This window comes from Cheilinus undulatus, linkage group 2 (assembly GCF_018320785.1).
Source record: "Cheilinus undulatus linkage group 2, ASM1832078v1, whole genome shotgun sequence".
Taxonomy (NCBI): domain Eukaryota; kingdom Metazoa; phylum Chordata; class Actinopteri; order Labriformes; family Labridae; genus Cheilinus; species Cheilinus undulatus.
Window position 1 is genome coordinate 12,749,377 of NC_054866.1, and position 17,055 is coordinate 12,766,431.

Consider the following 17,055-nt stretch of genomic DNA (forward strand, 5'->3'; position numbering starts at 1 on the left):
GCCAGCATCAACAAGAGACGGGTGCAATTATGACGGTAGAGCTAAGCATGGATGCTGCTAGTGCCAGTTTTATCAGAACTTGATGACATTTCTTCACTAAAAGAAGAGCAAAGAACAGCAGTGAGCTGTTTTCAAAAACAACAAAAGTCGAGTACTTACATGTTTTTAGTCGCCACGTTTTGCGTTATTCCTCGGTAGCTGCGCACGCACAGCTCGATAGCGGCTACGTCACATGTTTTGTTGCTCTGATTGGCCCGTACAGATGTGACAGACAGAATGTTCATCCACTCACACTCCTAGTTTTTTTCAAATCCCCCTTACTAAAACACCGTTGTAATGTAAAAAACAGCCAAAAGGAAAAAAAATATTACTTTTAATGCATGGACTCGTCATGTGAATCCTAAGTCTCATTAATCCATGGCAGGTCTGATTGATTACACCTGAATTCAAGGTGGCACTGGTCACAGACCTCCTCTCTGGATGGCCATAGTGAACAGGTAGGAGGGTAAGAAAGGTGTGTGACAACAGGAGAAGGTTGTAAGATATTTAAGGAACCTGCAACTAGAAGTCCATCGTTCTTCTACTCACCTTCAAATTCCTCATACCACTGTTCCCCTTGCTGAGCACAGTGGGCAGTTTGGGGTCTCCACTTTTCCCCAGTTGAAGAGGTTAGCTGTAACATTAATGTGAACCAAACCACAGCAAAGTGCAGCAATGTTGCAATCTGAGCTCCGAACTGAACTGAGTCTCCCAGACTATCAGGTGTGAAAACGATCAAAGATTTACTGTAAAGGGAGTGATCTGCTTCAGGATGTCATTTGTTTGCAGATTACTGCGCGGATGGAACAACAAGAGCCTAACATTTACTCCAACTCTTACATAACCACTCATGGATCATACATTACCCTTAAGCCCTACTGGGACCAAATTTGGTCCTGCTCGCCTTGATCCAAACAAACTTGCTCTGTGCACTCTATTTTTGCGCATAGTCATGTTACGCATCAAATTAAACAGAAGGAGCTCAGCTACAAGTTAAAATAAACCATTTTTACCTACACAACCACCAACTCAAAAAGGACTCAAATCAATGATCACATATCAAAGGGGCTGTAGTGCTACGCAGTCAGACAATCCTGCCCCCTATGGGATGGTGCCTTGTACTACAGACACAAACATGGTCTTATTTGAAAGCCCAGCCTCTACTGAAAATTCTAGTCATGTTTGTACAGTTTCCATTTGTTTCAACAGTTTCTTTTAGTTTTCTGCACTTTATTTTGTGTTTTTTTTGTGCCATTGAAAATAAATCTGCTCCTCTTGTTGTCAAACTTTAGTTCCTTTGTAAGACTTCCTTTGTGCAGGTCTAAGTGATTTGAGGGAGAGAAAAAGAATTCCATGATACAGTGACCACCTATAATGGCATATGAGTAAAGAAAAAAGTTTGATACCTGTAATTTTTCAAATGGCAGAGATCGTGCCATATTGTGCCCAGATGGCACGAGAGGGGATTTCACCTGGATATTTTTTACCAAAGCTCTCTTTATTGTCCTGATAACTCTCTAGTGGCATGAAATTTAAAAGAGGTAATGTCAAAATGTGGAGCTTTGGCCTACTGGAGATTTCTGGACTTCAACTGCATTATTTCTATGAGCTATATACCGTATGCTAAAATTAAAAAAAAAAAAAAAATTGGCAAAAATGAAATATTCATTTGCCAACTTGATTTTGTCTGATCTTGTAACATATATACACATATTTACACTTCTGAATAAATTTCACAAGTGCCCTCTTCATAATGGTACCTTGATCATTCAAATAGACCTTGTAGTTACAGAATTATACTCATTTAAAGATGGGCTGGAAATTTTGAGCAGTAGTCTTATAAACAGGTTTGGGCTCAGAGCACGACGAACTAGAGTAACCTTGTCCTTGAAGCTGCTGTAAGTGTATGACTAGAGTTTATTAGCTATGAAGATATTTGCAGCTTATGTATGCTCTAGTCCTTACACTTTCCTCTGCACCACAAAGGAAGACATTAAATATGAAGACTGGACATGTAAAAGAACTAGTCTTTCTTGATACAGAACCCAATGTTTAACTATTTCTATCTAAGGATGGGGTGTTAGCAAACAGCCAGTGACATCTGTTAAATAATTTAAATAATGAGCAGCATATAATCTAGTCCACTAGAAGTGATATGTCAGATTGGGGTAATGAAGCAAGATTTAATACAGTCATAACACTGGGTTGTAAGCTTTTGAGATGAGTTTGTATTTTCTGAACTGATCATTATTCTGTGTATGTACTGAACCTCTTTGAACTTTATTTTCTCAAGAACTCACAAGAAAGAGATTCAGCAGTCAGATATTGTATCATTGCATTTGTGGTTGGAATATTATATTACCAAGATTTTGTTTCCTTGGAGTCACTGTAAATGGATTAATATGAATCATCCAATTGATCTGGTAAACCTTTGAAATACTATCTGTCCCCTGAATATTTTCCTTTAACTTTACATGTAGAAAGAGTCGAATCTTTTTTTCTGAAATGCCATTTTTCATTATGTTGTGGAGTTTTTTTTTCGTCAGGCTTAGTTTTACAGCAGCCTGCATTCTTTAGAAACTCCTCGTGTACTTTGACAGCTTTGGAGAAAAGTGAAATTAAAGAAGCCCTCTCCTGCACTTTCACTCCAACTTCAAAGGGCCTGAACTTTGTCGCTGAGAAAGCATTGAAATGAATTGTTAAAAATATCCTCTGCACTGGTTTATGATGAACATTATATGTGTGTAAGTGTGTGAGTAAGTGTGTATCCATGGATGGGGCTGAGATCAGAGCCCAGAGGAGGATTTATGACTGTGTGTGAATTAGACTGTGATTATGGTCCAGATTTAGTGAGTCAGGTCAGGTCATCCTGACCAGATGGATCTCATACTCATTTGTTCCTACACAATGTGAACTAAGACAAACCATGATGAGTGTGAGAACTCTGTTAAACAAATCTGATAACATGCATATTTTAAAAAAGCTTTTCTTGGCCTCATTTTGGATTAAATAAAGCTTATTTCTGCCAATTTGTCAGCATCACTATGTGGCCTGGTAATGCTCAAGAAATGACACAACACCCTTAGATTAGTGGAACTTAGTTTTGATCTACTGAGGAGCCAGACTGACAAAAAAATACTTCTGCAAGGGCCACAATATGAATAAAAAAAAACATCCCTTTCTCTTAGACTTTTAATACAGCATAATGTTTCTTTATGTCACTCTTGTTTTTTGAGCTGACTAGCCTAACACCTGCTGGGTTCTATGTGGAGTTCAACCCTGGATAAATATTCTTAAGTTGCAGAATTTGCTGTTTTGGAGCATTTACAATGTCTGATTTAAGTGGATGTGGAATAAACAAACCACAGCAGCAGCAGATATTTCTATACATGCTACTTGTAGCAACAGAGGTACCGGGTTTTGGTTTAATTTGATTCACAATTCTGATGTGCATGGAAGTTGTGTTTTCCCTCTCAAGAACTGATCTATTTGTATCCTTTATTATGACGCGTGCTGCTGACCTCTTGGCCAGGTCACCCTTGTGAGAGGGGTCTCGATCTCAATGGGTTTTTATCTGGTTAAATAAAGGTTAAATAAATAAAAATAAATGTATGTTTGTGAACGCCACTTATTTGAATTAGACAGGTTGACTCGAGGGCTGCACGGTGGCACAGGGGTTAGCACTGCTGCCTTCAGACCTGTGCACACATAGATATCAAAAGGGGCTGGAGCACCTGCCCTTTTTCTTCCATGAGAGAAAGTGCCCTCTCCTGGGTTTTTTTTTTTTTTTTTTCTTTAAATAAATGAATCTCTCTCTCTCTCTCTCTCTTCATATACAGTGCTTAACAAATTTATTGGACCACCCTAACCCTAACCAAAGTAAGGTTTATGCCACAGTTGCTCTAAATTAACAGCATTGGTAATTACCAAAATCATTTTTTTATGTTTCTGCAATGGTTAATACACCAATATGTAGAAGCTCTTTAACCGAAATATTTTTTAATGCTAAAAGATAATTATTATTGTTATCCATGAATTTTCAGATTTACTGATTACAAAAAAACTGAAAAATAGTAAAGCACATTAATATTTCTTGATTAATATTTCAAATTATAGTTATTTACTTGCATTCCTGAACAGAAAAATGAGTTTTAGTGCTTGAATGTTATGCTTGATTCATTTCTGACTTCTCAGAGAAGCCCAGTGAGCCGACTCAAATTTGGTTGAATTCAGTTTGAAATTCCTCATTCCTGTTCAAAATGGTAAAACTTGGAGAGCTCACTGAAAATGAAAGAGTCTGCATTAAAGCACTTCATGACGCTGGATGGTCTCTGAGACAAATATGACAGGTGGTCTAATAAATTTGTTAAGCGCTGTATATATTGTATATTTTCATGTTTGCGCACAGCTCTCCTGTCAAAGAAACATAGATTTAGAAAAACTCTACATAGCAGGTCTGGAGATGACGAGTTCTGCTGCCCTCTGTACCCACCCCCTTTCTCCTGCAGAGCTGCTGTAAACACACAGACACCAGCAGCAGACTCTAGTTCTCCCGTGGTGGTTGGCTGCTGTTTCTGGTCTTGTCTGGAAAGCTTACAAAAGATAAGACCAAGCAGCGTATTAACGTGTGTCTTGCTAACGTTCACATATGAGCTACTAGCTGATGTATAAGTTCTGTTTAACTAAGACACTTTATCATGGGCATACAGGCTAACATACTGTAGTAAAGGGGAGAGTCTACAGGTGAATACAACTACGTGTATCTAAAAATTCATCATCAAAGTCATTGTGTTGATATGTAAATTACATGCTATTTAATTAAAAGGTGCTCATTTGCATACATTTGCCAAAGCATTGCAGGTGAATACGAAAAAAATGAACTAAACATGTCACCGTCGAACTTCCCTAGTTAATTACCAGTCAGTATTTTACCTGAAATGTTTAAATATGTAGAGGAGCTTGTTTGGGGAATTCAGGGGAAATCTACAGCTGCAAACAGACAGAGGGCAGTAAAAAATATACACCATCTATGTGCATTTTTGGAAGTTTTCTTTCTTTTAGAATGAAAGAAGACATGGAGACGTAATAGACCAAAATCTCTAAATTGACCAGAACATTAAATCACAATGTTTTAACCTGTAGAGTCCTGTCTGACACAGCTACTACATTATTTTGTCTGTAGGCTCCTCATGTAACAACTATTAATGCTATTAAATTTTTAATACCTGACGGACAGCAACTCCTTCAAATGTGAATGGTACACTGAAACTAAGATGATTTCACCATCAGTTGGTATGTGCTTGTTTGGAGAGGGCATAATAACAATGATAATAATAATAATAATAATAATAATAATAATAATAATAGATCATTAATATAAGGAAATTTTGTATTCTGTTGCTTGGCTATAGAAGATCACATCATTTTCATTTTAATTATGTCTGTAGCACAATGCCATTTCCATTTTGTCAGTAATGTTTTGCGCTGATTTTCAGTATTTCTGCTGTTCTGCTGTGTATTTACAGTGTACATTTTAGGACATCCTCATGTCTCGGAGTGAGGCGTCAGGTGTCATATGAAAAAGCATCAGGTGTGAGGAAAATAGGCGTCAGGAAAAAAGGCATCACGTATCAGGAAAAAAGCATCAGAAAAGAAAGTACAGGTCTCATGAAAAAAACATCAAAAAGACATCATGAAAATAGGCATCAGGTCTAAGGAAAAATGGTGTCAGGGACAAAAAGGCTTCAGGTCTAAGGAAAACAGAGCTCCTGAAAAAAAGAAGTCAGGAAAAGAGGCATCAGTTCACAGGAAGAAAGGCGTCAGAATAAAAGGCATCAGGAAAAATGGCCTTACCTGATGCCTTTTTTCCTTTTTTCCTGAGGCCTGACTCTTTTTCATGTGACCCCTCACTCTGAGACCTGAGGATGTCCTAAAATGTACACCATACTGCAGTAAACCAACATTTTAAATTCCACAATGAATTTCACATAACGAAGAAGAAAAGCTGTTAAAAGTGTCCCCCCTGGTCTGCACTGCAAATTACTCACAAAGCATTCCAGAAACAGGAAGGGCAATTTTAACAGCTTTTCTCCCTCAATTTAATTTAAATTTAATTTATAAGACCAAAATGTCTGTTTACTGTTTAGTAAATACACCATATGGAGCCTCATCTTTACTGAACAGTCCGAAATTCAAAGCAAGAGGCAAATTTCAGAGGTTGTTGCAGTGAACAGCAGGCCCGGTTTCTATTCAACCTGGAAATGTGTAGTGGGGCTGCAATGCTGGAAGAGGGGATGGAGTTCCACGGTATGGCCGTAAACTTTGGCAGTTGAACTCATAGCTGATGGCAAAAAATAATCTAGTCCATGACAGGTAAGCAGCATGAGACATGGATGAGGTACAGCAACAGAACGGCTGCTTTCAGTCGCAGTTTTTCAAACAACATCCAACATTTACATGATAGTGATAAACATGGAAAAGTGGCGCCATCATGACAGCCACGGTAAAGACATCCTCTTGCAAGTATAAAACTTCAGAAATTCTTTGGCTTTGGAAACTTGGAAATAATTGAGGTACTGTAAGACATCAAGAAAAAAAATAACATTTGAGTAGTCATCGACTGACTGATTTAGATATTTCAGGGAAGTGGTAGCTTTTTTTTTCTCATACTCTCTAACTATCTCAGATTCATTGATCATAGTTCTTTTCCTGTTTTTAGTTGTTTTTTTATAGACATTGTGACTCAGATTCAGAGTTATAATAATGCACTAGCCTTACCCCAACCCCCAACCCTCAACTTGAGACAGACTAATCCAGCCCATAGTAAGAGAATTTCACATGGATATTAAGGGTAAATCAGATATTCAATAGGATGACAACACTTCTTTTTTCATATTGTGGGTCTGGAATGGCTACCATTGGTTTTGGTCCTCTTCTCTTCAGTGACTCATTGTTGAGTATGTTGGCATTTGATCTGAAAATTATTGTGTTGCAGGTTCAGTATACATGACATTTTATATTGTTGACCTTTCCTTGAAGACTCTGTTTAGACTCTGTGTTCAATTTTCCACTGCTTTAATGTAATAACCCTTAATTTTTAAGCATACCATTCCCACGGTGTGTTATTTTTCTTTATCCTTTCGGTAGCCTTTACTTATAGCTTTCTGTCTTCAATGTTGCACTGATTAAGGGTCTATTTCTGGAATGATTTTGGTCCCTGTGACGTTTTCCTAATTGTTTCAAGTTCCAGCCAAGTGGTTCGCCCTCCTTCAATCTCCTCGGTTTCTTCGGGTGAGGGGAACATCGGAGCTGATGGATTTGAGCTTGGATAGGGACAGACAGGGCAATTTTATCCCATAGTAAAAGTGCTGTCTCCACTATTATCCTTGTCCTCAAGGCTGAATCCAACATTTATGGCACACCAGTGGTATTGATTGAAGAATGACAACAGCAGAAGCGGCGCAGAGTTTTTGCTCACTTTTCTAACAATACAGTGAAATTTTAAAAGTGTGCAGACTAGTGTAAATTCAAAATTTTTCTGCACGTTCTCCTGTCTGACACTCATGCCGGTGCCTGAAAGCATCATCTCCAAAGTGCTTTATGGCAGGATGTCAGCCACTGTTCACACTGATCTTGATTGCAGTTCCCATTAGAAGAGGATAGCCACTCATATGGAAGCCATCAAATCATAACAGGACAGAACAATTGGCTCAAACTACAAGGCTGACGTTGATGGATCTATTGCAATCCAAACTGGAAGAGAATGGGGGAAGATATGTCCCAGATTCCAAACTTTAAAAAGGATGTCATTTGTTTTTCCTGGCTCATGTTGGAGAAAGAAGAGTAACTCAAGCTGGTGAGGCAGCAGGCAGACATGGGCACACAGGAAACGTATGCTCTCTCCACGCTGGTCCTCCTGTTGATAGAACTCCTGGGATCCCAGAAAACAAGACCATGGAGGTTTATATGCCTAAAAGTGATGTTAAATCCCGGCCAAATTCTCCCCTGATGACACTGCTGGAACTTTACAGTCGAGTTTAGAGGGAAGGAATGCAACGCTAATGTGTGACTAACAAGATTTAAAACTTAATCAGTGAAGGACACTGATAAAGTTTCAAATTTGATTTGATATTCTTGGATACAGATAATATTTACATGAAATGCTTGATACTCTCCATGGAAGTGAATTAAAGAAATACACAATACGCCAATAGGGGATGCAGATTTGAATTAGATAGGCATTATATATTACTTTCCAGATTATTGTTTGTAAAACCTTGAGTGATGTTTGGAAATTATATCCATATTTGTCCACGGTTGTTTGGATGATTATATATGAGCTCCCCTGAGAGGAAAAACTGCATGAAGACTTAATTATAAAAACAACAGACTAGATCATAACGCTCTATGAAACATGATAGTCTGACATTTAGGGGGAAGACAGATGAGACCTTATGTTTTTTGAAAGAGTGAGATGAGAAAATTGATACTCAGCTAATTTGGTAAGGGGCCAGAAGAAGACCTTTCTAAGCTAAGACAAAGAATGAAAACTAAAACAGCTAAACAGGCTTGTCTACAGTTTAAAGGTGGCATATCATTCCTCTTCTCTCATATGATCACAGACCCTTGTGGTCTAAATAAAATGTCTGTGCTGTGCTTTGGTCAAACAAAACTATATATTAGGTTTTCGACCCTGTGGAGGTTTTTGACTCTGTATAAACCAGCTTGGTGTTGGTGTATGCCTCTTTAAATGTAAATGAGCTCTGTCTTGCTCAGCCCCTCTTTTCTGTGGTGTGTGAGTACAGCTGTGTGCTTTCATGGCTCTGCTTAGAGATCTATGGGTGAAGATACCCTGGGTCAGGTTTTATCATGAGTCAGTGGGATGTCAAATGAGTGCTGATTCTGACCTAACCGCTGAGCGTAAATGAGCCTAATAGCTTGACTTGCATGTACACTGTTAAAAGTGCTAAACTGTCTAAATAATTAGTGAATAATTCTGAGTTTAACCTCTCTAATGGATCTGTTGTGTTGGTAACTCTGGGAACAGATCTTAAGTTGTCCCTTTGTTAATGTAATATCATAACTTTATAAAGCAGATGGATAAAACACCAAATTTTCCCAGCAATTAACACCCAAATGTATCTAAACATATTAAGTTTTTTTCTATGAGTAGCCCCAGGTTTTCCCACACCAAAAATATCAAGGCTTCCAAACAAATGATGCAAAGTTTAACAAAGAAAAATATAAAGTTCTGACAACAATGATCAAGTTTCCTAACAATTAACATCAAGTTTTGCTAACAGTAACATTCAATTTTCCAAACAAATAATACAGAGTATTCTCAAGGATAAGAGCAAATGTTCCCTGCCAATAATACCACTTTTTCTTATAAAGTACAACACAACAAAAATAAAACATTCACTGTAAAAAAAAGCTTCTTAACAACATAAAGGAAAATGCTTCATTTGGCAACAAGAAATTGAAATAAGTTTATTCAGGAAAAGTTAACAAGTTGCAAGAAGGTAACTCGAGTTGCAACTTGAAAACTTGAGTTAAGTTAAACTTAATCTATTCATTGCTTTTTATCAACTGAAGCATTTTCTTTTTAAGAGTCGTTCCAAAATTTTTCTCTTCAGAGGGAATGTTTTGTCTTTTACCAATTTTTCCCAACACAAATATTAAGTTTTCCAAACATTTTATTTAAGATCTTCCTTACAATAATCATCAAATTTTCCTAACAAATAAAAATAATAAATAATAGCTTTCCTAACAATAATGATCAGTTTTCCCAGTAAATTTTATGAAAATTTGCCAACAATGATACAGTTTTCCTAATCATAACAATCAGCTTTCCCATCAAATGGTATACATTTTTCCTAACAAATAATTCCAAGCTGTACAAACAATAGCAATTAGATTTCCTAATAAAAACAGTTACTCAAAAAAATAAAACAAAGTTTTCCTAACCATCACAATCAGTTTTACTAGCGAAAATCATCTGTTTACCTGACAAGAATTTAAAGTTTATCAAATAAAAACAATTAGGTTTTTGTTTTTTTGTTTGTTTGTTTGTTTGTTTTGGGGTTTTTTTTGTTGTTTTTTTTTTTTTTTTTTCTTTTTTGCAGGGAGCACTTATCAAACTTTCTCATCAAGAACGCATCACATGGCTTTCCCAATCGAAGACATCATTCCAAGTCTTCCCTACAAAAAATATAAATTTTAAGAACAAATAAAGTCACGTTTTTCTAACAAATAAACCATGCGCCCCCCCCCCCCCCAAAAAAAAAATATGTTCCCAAACCTAAAATATCAAGGTTTCCAAACACCAGTTTCCCAATGAACATTTTCCATTTTTACCAAACAAATCAGGCATTTTCCCAACAAAACATATCAAGGTTACCCAACAAAAAACTTTTTTTACCCAAAAAATAATTTTTCCCCACAAATAAAATTAAGTTTTCACAACTAATAACAACAAATTTCCCCAAACAATTACAGTACATGTCACTTTTCATACAACTTCAGTCATTCATGAATGGATGGATGGATGGATGATATCCATGGTTGGTTGACAAATTCTACTTATTATTCTACATATTTCATACATTATATAACTGTGGTACTAGTATAATGCGTCATCTTTTGCTGACCTGAAAACCGCCCCCGATAATGACAGCACTGTGGTTGAAGAAGAAAAAGCACCATCACAATGTGCCGTGACCGTATGAAAAAGTGGTTTCTGGATTTGATGTGTTGTCTGATTTGGTCCAGACCAGGGAACGGGGGATAGGACGATGGTGAGCTGGAAAGATGAGAGAGGAATGGAAGGGGAGAAAGCATGGGGGAGAAAATATGGGAGCTATCAACACTCACCTCAGCAGAAAAACAGAACCACGATGAAAGCGAAAGGCAGAGAGGAGGGGAAAGACTGACAGGCACAGACAGACAGAGTGAAGGTTAAAATGACAGAGAGACAACCAGGAGGAGGGGGTTCAGAGAGATTGAGGGGCTGAAAGTGTACAGCTGTGATGAAACAGGAGACTAAAAAGAGACAGAGGGACAGACAGACAGATATCTCTCACCATCAAACCCATGGAGGTTCACCCATGGGGCATCAGTGAGGCCAGGGGGTGGCTTACCGGGTATAAGCACCAAATGTTTGCTCAAAAGCCCCAAATCTGTCTGGTTATTAATAAAACTAAAACTCCATGCCTCCAAACATAAACTCCATGCCATCCACTGTCAATCTCTCCTTGGCTGGAATTATCACCGCCCATCATCCAGTATAACAACCAGAAAAAATCTGTGGTGAGAAGATTTGCAGGAGAGAGCATGTGTGATGAGGTTCAGCCACTTGTCTTGACTAGTTTTGTGGCTAATTTGATTATTAAATTTATTGAAAATTCAGTTTTCCTAAGTGAAGATCTCTATCAGCTGCTATCCACACCACACTGAATGACTCAGCAGCAGCACCTGTCAGTGAACTGTAGCCATGGTTTCAGGATATTGGAACAGAGTTGCTAAGTTGTTAGCATGGTAGCTTTGGCCACGGCTGCCTTGTATGCTACATAAGTCCATTTAGACTTAAGCAGAGCTGTTCCCAATTGGACGATTGTGGTCAGCAGCCTGGGTGTCACATGCTCAGTTATAAGTGCTCATCATTTAAACAAGAGGATTAGACCTGAGGAACTGTATCACTGGATAAAGAACACACTGTCTACTCTGCTCGATAAAGAAATTAGTGACATCCATGCCTGATAAATTTCATGTACAAATGGGTATGTTAAATGTTAAGTCTAAAGTACGTTATACGTGCATTTATGATTTTCAAATCCAGTTTTAGCCATCAAATAATCTATTAAAACAACTGGAGTGGAGCAAAGGGATTATATTTGGTATTTTAATTAAATTACAATTGTGTTTTGGGGGCATCAACTAAATGAAATCTTTAATTAGTTTTCTTAAATGGCAGATTGGGTAAGTTAAAGAAGCAACATGTTTTGTTTTTTTTTTTGTCTTTGCCAAAGTAACAGCTTGGATTTTGGAGACTAGAGAAGAAAAAAAAAATCATGTAGATCAATGCATGCATGTGAATTACAGCTGAATGATGTGTCCTTTTTCAACCACAATGGCTCATTCACTGTGGGTCAATGGGTGGGACTTACATCGCAGAAGGTGGGATGTTAGTCACGTAACCTGATGAACATCATGCTGCCACTTTTGTGACTTCTTTCTCAAAGTAATGTCAAATAGTGATTACACAAGTATTCACCCCCTTCAAGTCAGCATTTAGTAGATGCACTTTTGGCTGTAATCACAGCACTGAGTCTGTTGATAGGTCTCAATCAGGCTTGCAAATCTGGACACTGCAATCTCACTCCATGCTTCTCTGCAGAACTGCTTAGGCTCTGTCAGGTTGCACAAGAATCAGGCCGACACAGCCCTTTTCAAGTCAAGCCACAAATTCTTCATCAGACTGAGGCTTTGACTCGGCCACTCCAGAACATTCACCTTGTTTTTACACCATCTTTGTGTAGCTCTTGCCATATGCTTCTGGTTAATGTCTTGCTGAAAAATAATAATAATAATAATAATAATAGCTTATGCTCTTTTGCAGACTGAATAGATGTCCTCCAGGCTTTTCCTCTATTTTGCCCCATAAATTTGACTCCCTACGTCTACAAGCCTTCCAGGTCCAGCTGCCAAGAGGCATCCCCACAGCATGATGCTGCCACCATTGTGCTTCTCAGTGGGGATAGTGTATTTATGGTAATGTGCAGTGTTTGTTGTCCTCCAAACATAGTGTCTTTCTTCCACTTGACCATGGACTCTCCCACATGACTTTTGGCAAACTCAAGTCAAGATTTGATTTAGTTTTCTTCAACAGTGGTTTTCTCTCTGCCACTCTCACATAAGAACTCAGGCAACAGTTGTTGTATTTAGAGTGTCTCACATTTCAGCTGCTGAAGCTTGTAAGTCCTTCAGATTAATCATAGGTGTTTTGGTGTCCTCTCTCACTAGTCTCCTTTCTGCACAGTCACTCATGTGAGGATGGCCTGATCTAGGCAGATATACACATGTGCCATATTCCTTCCATTTCCTGATGATGGATTTAACTTTGGGGAAGTTAAGTGCCATGGGATTTTTCTGTATCCATCCAACAGCTTATACCTTTTAATAACCTTTTGCTCTAAATTGCTTGGAGTGTTCCTTTGTCTTCATGGTGTAATGGTAGCCAGGAATACTGATTAAGCAGTGACTGGACTCTCCAGACACAGGTGTCTTTATACTACGATCACTGAGACACATTCACGGCACTCAGATGGTCCCGACTTCACTTATCGTCAGACTTTTATATTTGAATAATATAATCCGTAGGGAAAACAATAAACTGCAACTGATTTGTCGTTTCAAAGCACAAATTTACTCTGACAGCACTTCTTTAAAATCAACATGCACATGGACACACAATATGTTACTGGGACAAAATGAGCTGGAAAATATCATTGAGAGTTCTTCTCTGTTGGTGTCAAGAAGATCCAGTGATGGTTCAGATGATCTGGCTGAAATACCCATGTTTTCATAGTCCTATGTGGAGTAAATGGGAGATCATTCTTGTGTTGTCATTTGTGTTTTCACATTTGTTTGAATGTTTGACTGTGATCTCACTCAGAAATGTTTCATTGAGGATGTAAGGGGCAGGATGAAGCAGCTGCTGATCTGTAGTGTCTATTTATGTGTATGTGCGTGTGTGTGGTCGCCCCTAATGATTATTATGGTTTAACTCCCATTTCACGGCTAGACTCATTACGTTCCACATTTTCCATTCTCCTGGCAATGGAAAGGAAAACATATTCCCTTCTGTCGCTTATTGCTGAAACCTCCTCTTTTCTCCTTCTCACTCAGAGACATGAAAACACACACTCGTGCACAGCCCTACACACAACCACCCACCCACACTCCCACACGCACACTGGCAACAGATGACGAACCAATATTTGGGTTTGCATGGTATTCTATACGGAGAAGGGTTGCAGGTCGAGACTCACGTATATGAGAACCACCAATCTTAATAAAGACCACAGACACATACACAAACACACACATGGCCCGCTGTGAGTTACCACGGAAACAAACCGCTGATCGTGCCCCACTGTATTTAGGGACAATCAATCACAGTGACAGGCGGCTCCTAGCACCTTGCGGGATATTTGGAGGGGTGGGGTCAAAGACAAATATGGAGGAGGGAGAGGGCTGGTTGGGTTCCTCGTGGTATGCTCGTAATCGCCGTGACTTTTTAGAGCAAGGCCATTTCATGAAAACAGTTAAAGGATATTGATCACAGTATTGTACAGATCATAAACTGCTCTAAATTAAGGCTTGAGTTAGAGTGTGGAGTACTGATGGGTAAAGGCTGAACCCTTCCAATGTTCTCTTGGGTGACTGACAGGGAAGACACTGAGAGCCGAACTGGAGTTTTAGGTTTTGACTCGTGACAGCCCAGGCTTTGTAGGTTGTAGCTGTGCTTCATGTCCTTGCTGATAGCTGTACGTTGGAGCTTAACACACAGAAACCATCTGAGAACTGTTGGTATTCAGTGTCTTGTACATAAAGGCAAAGTACTAAACTGTGCATGTACTGAGATTTCTTGAGTTTTCCTTTAGATGCTGGGCTTCCCCTCAAAGTATTCAAGAATGTCTGTCTACAGTAACTTTTGCTGTGACATTGGACCATTGTTCACTGTCAAGACACTGAGTACAGCTCAGGAAACCTCAGCCTCATGTATGTCATTAGGCCCTTTTGGGGGGGGCTGAAGCTACCCTTAAATATTCCTCAGCCCCCCTAACAATAATTGCAGTAAAAACAGTGATGAAATTAATTAAGGAATGCACCTCACCATTCTGTTACTTTCTGCTTAATGTATAAAGCAGAGATACTCAACTGATGGCTCTCCAGTCTAAATGAACGCTTCTATTTCCTTTAAATACGTGTATTTTTATCGTCGGGTATGCTGACGGAGGAACAGAGGAAGTCTGCTGGTGCTGCGCCTCTTCAGTAAGGTTAGTCATTGAGGTGTGCTGTCTTGTTGTAACTGAAGCCTCTTATGTCCTCTTTTTAAAAAGTTTCTTCAGTCACTTTCTGCCGGTGCTCTTCCACACTCATGTTTTATGATGATCATATCAATACGTGTCATCATCAACAAGCCTCACACACACTTGGATCACATGTTGACATGACTTAATATCGCGTGAAACTTGTCCAAACATGGGCGTTTTATTTGATCTTTAATGCACTACTGATTTTTAATACTGTCAACAGAGCACAACCAGGACACCAAAGGTACAGAATGAGGCGGTGGTGGAACGGTGTCTCTGAGAAAGCTGCAGGTGTGAGGCAGGGCCGGTTTTAGTCATTTTTGAGGCCCAGGTCACAGACCAATATGACGCCCCTCCCCCTTTAGCTAAAACTACCAATACTGAGTGGAAAAAATAGAGAACATCTCTTTTAAGCTAAACAGAGCCACAGAACTACAGTAAATGTCCCAGTGTGAGATATGAATTCCCAAATAGCAAACTATAATTCATTAGCTCTTTGAAAAGCATCTCAGAGCTCAAACTAATATTTTAACACGTCATTAGACCAGGTGGAACTTGCACAAATTAAAAACATATGCTTACTTTTAGTGACATATCCTTTCTTATGCCACTATAAAGATATTTTAATGCAGCCTATTGCATCCAGTTTATCTACACAAAAATCCACCAATTCACTGTTCATTTTATTTCAACTATGGATCAGTTGATTTATGGATCTTCTTACATCCCTGGTTTTGAAATGTGGCTCTCGTTAAAGTTTTTTAAGACAATACGGCTCTTGGGTAGAGTACGGTCAAGTACCACTGGAATAGACTGTCTTCAGACAGAGAAATATCAGTGGCAGGCAGAAATAGACTAGTTATATTTGGAAAACATAAACAGGCTGAAAGAAGAAAGAGAGGAGATATGAAATTATATGTTTTTAGATATTATACACCACATTTATATTTTACTAAATGCATTAATGGATATGTTTTGCAACATCTTTTCCATGAATGCACCCCAACATACTTTCAAATACCAACTTATAAACTCACTCAAGCTGTTATTAGAAAAAGGAAGACCTCCTAAAGGCCCAGAAAAGGGAAAGAGAGTGAGCCAGATTATAGATTCTCATAAATGCGCTAAAACTAATATTAAACAGTGTTGGGTAGTGTTACTTTTGAAACTTGCTTGTTAAATTACTTTGTTACATACTGAGAAAAGAAATTTGCTACGCTACTGTATTACCTACTTCTAAAACAAACAAGTTATAGTACTTTTGCATTACTAAATACTAAAATCCTTTAGCCAAATGTTGAACTCTTCTGTTGTACAAACAACAGATAAGACCGCATGTCTGCGTTTGAATGTGCAGACTCTAATGCCAATATACATTGTAATTTACAGCCCATTATTTGTATCTCTTCAGCCCGAGAACACCACTAAAAGACAGGGAAACCTTTACAGATCTTTAACATGCTCACAATCTGACAACAGTCTGTGCAGAAACATACAGAATAACTCTAACGCTGCGTAACTGGAACAGCTGCACAGCTGACTGATTGAAAGCAAACAGAGCTTTTAAACTTACGTTTCACCGTGATGCTGTTCTTGTCCCTGTCATCCAAAATCCAACATAGCGGGGATAACTCCACAGTGGCCTGCTGTCCTCTCATCTCGCTGGCTCAACAATGTGCACGTAATGGCACAGAATGTTTACCTTCTGCTGGCACAGCGCTATGTGCCAACGTGTGTACAGGAAGAAAGAAGGACAAACAGAGCAGATGCTTCGAGGAGCTTCCTTTTTTCTTTTTCTCTTATTGAAGCCACATAAGAGAGAGGAAATTTAGGATTATTATTGCAGTAACAGATTACTTTTATAAAATTCTAACTAAAAACAGGATTACTTTCATTGTAGAACTAACACGTTACATTACTC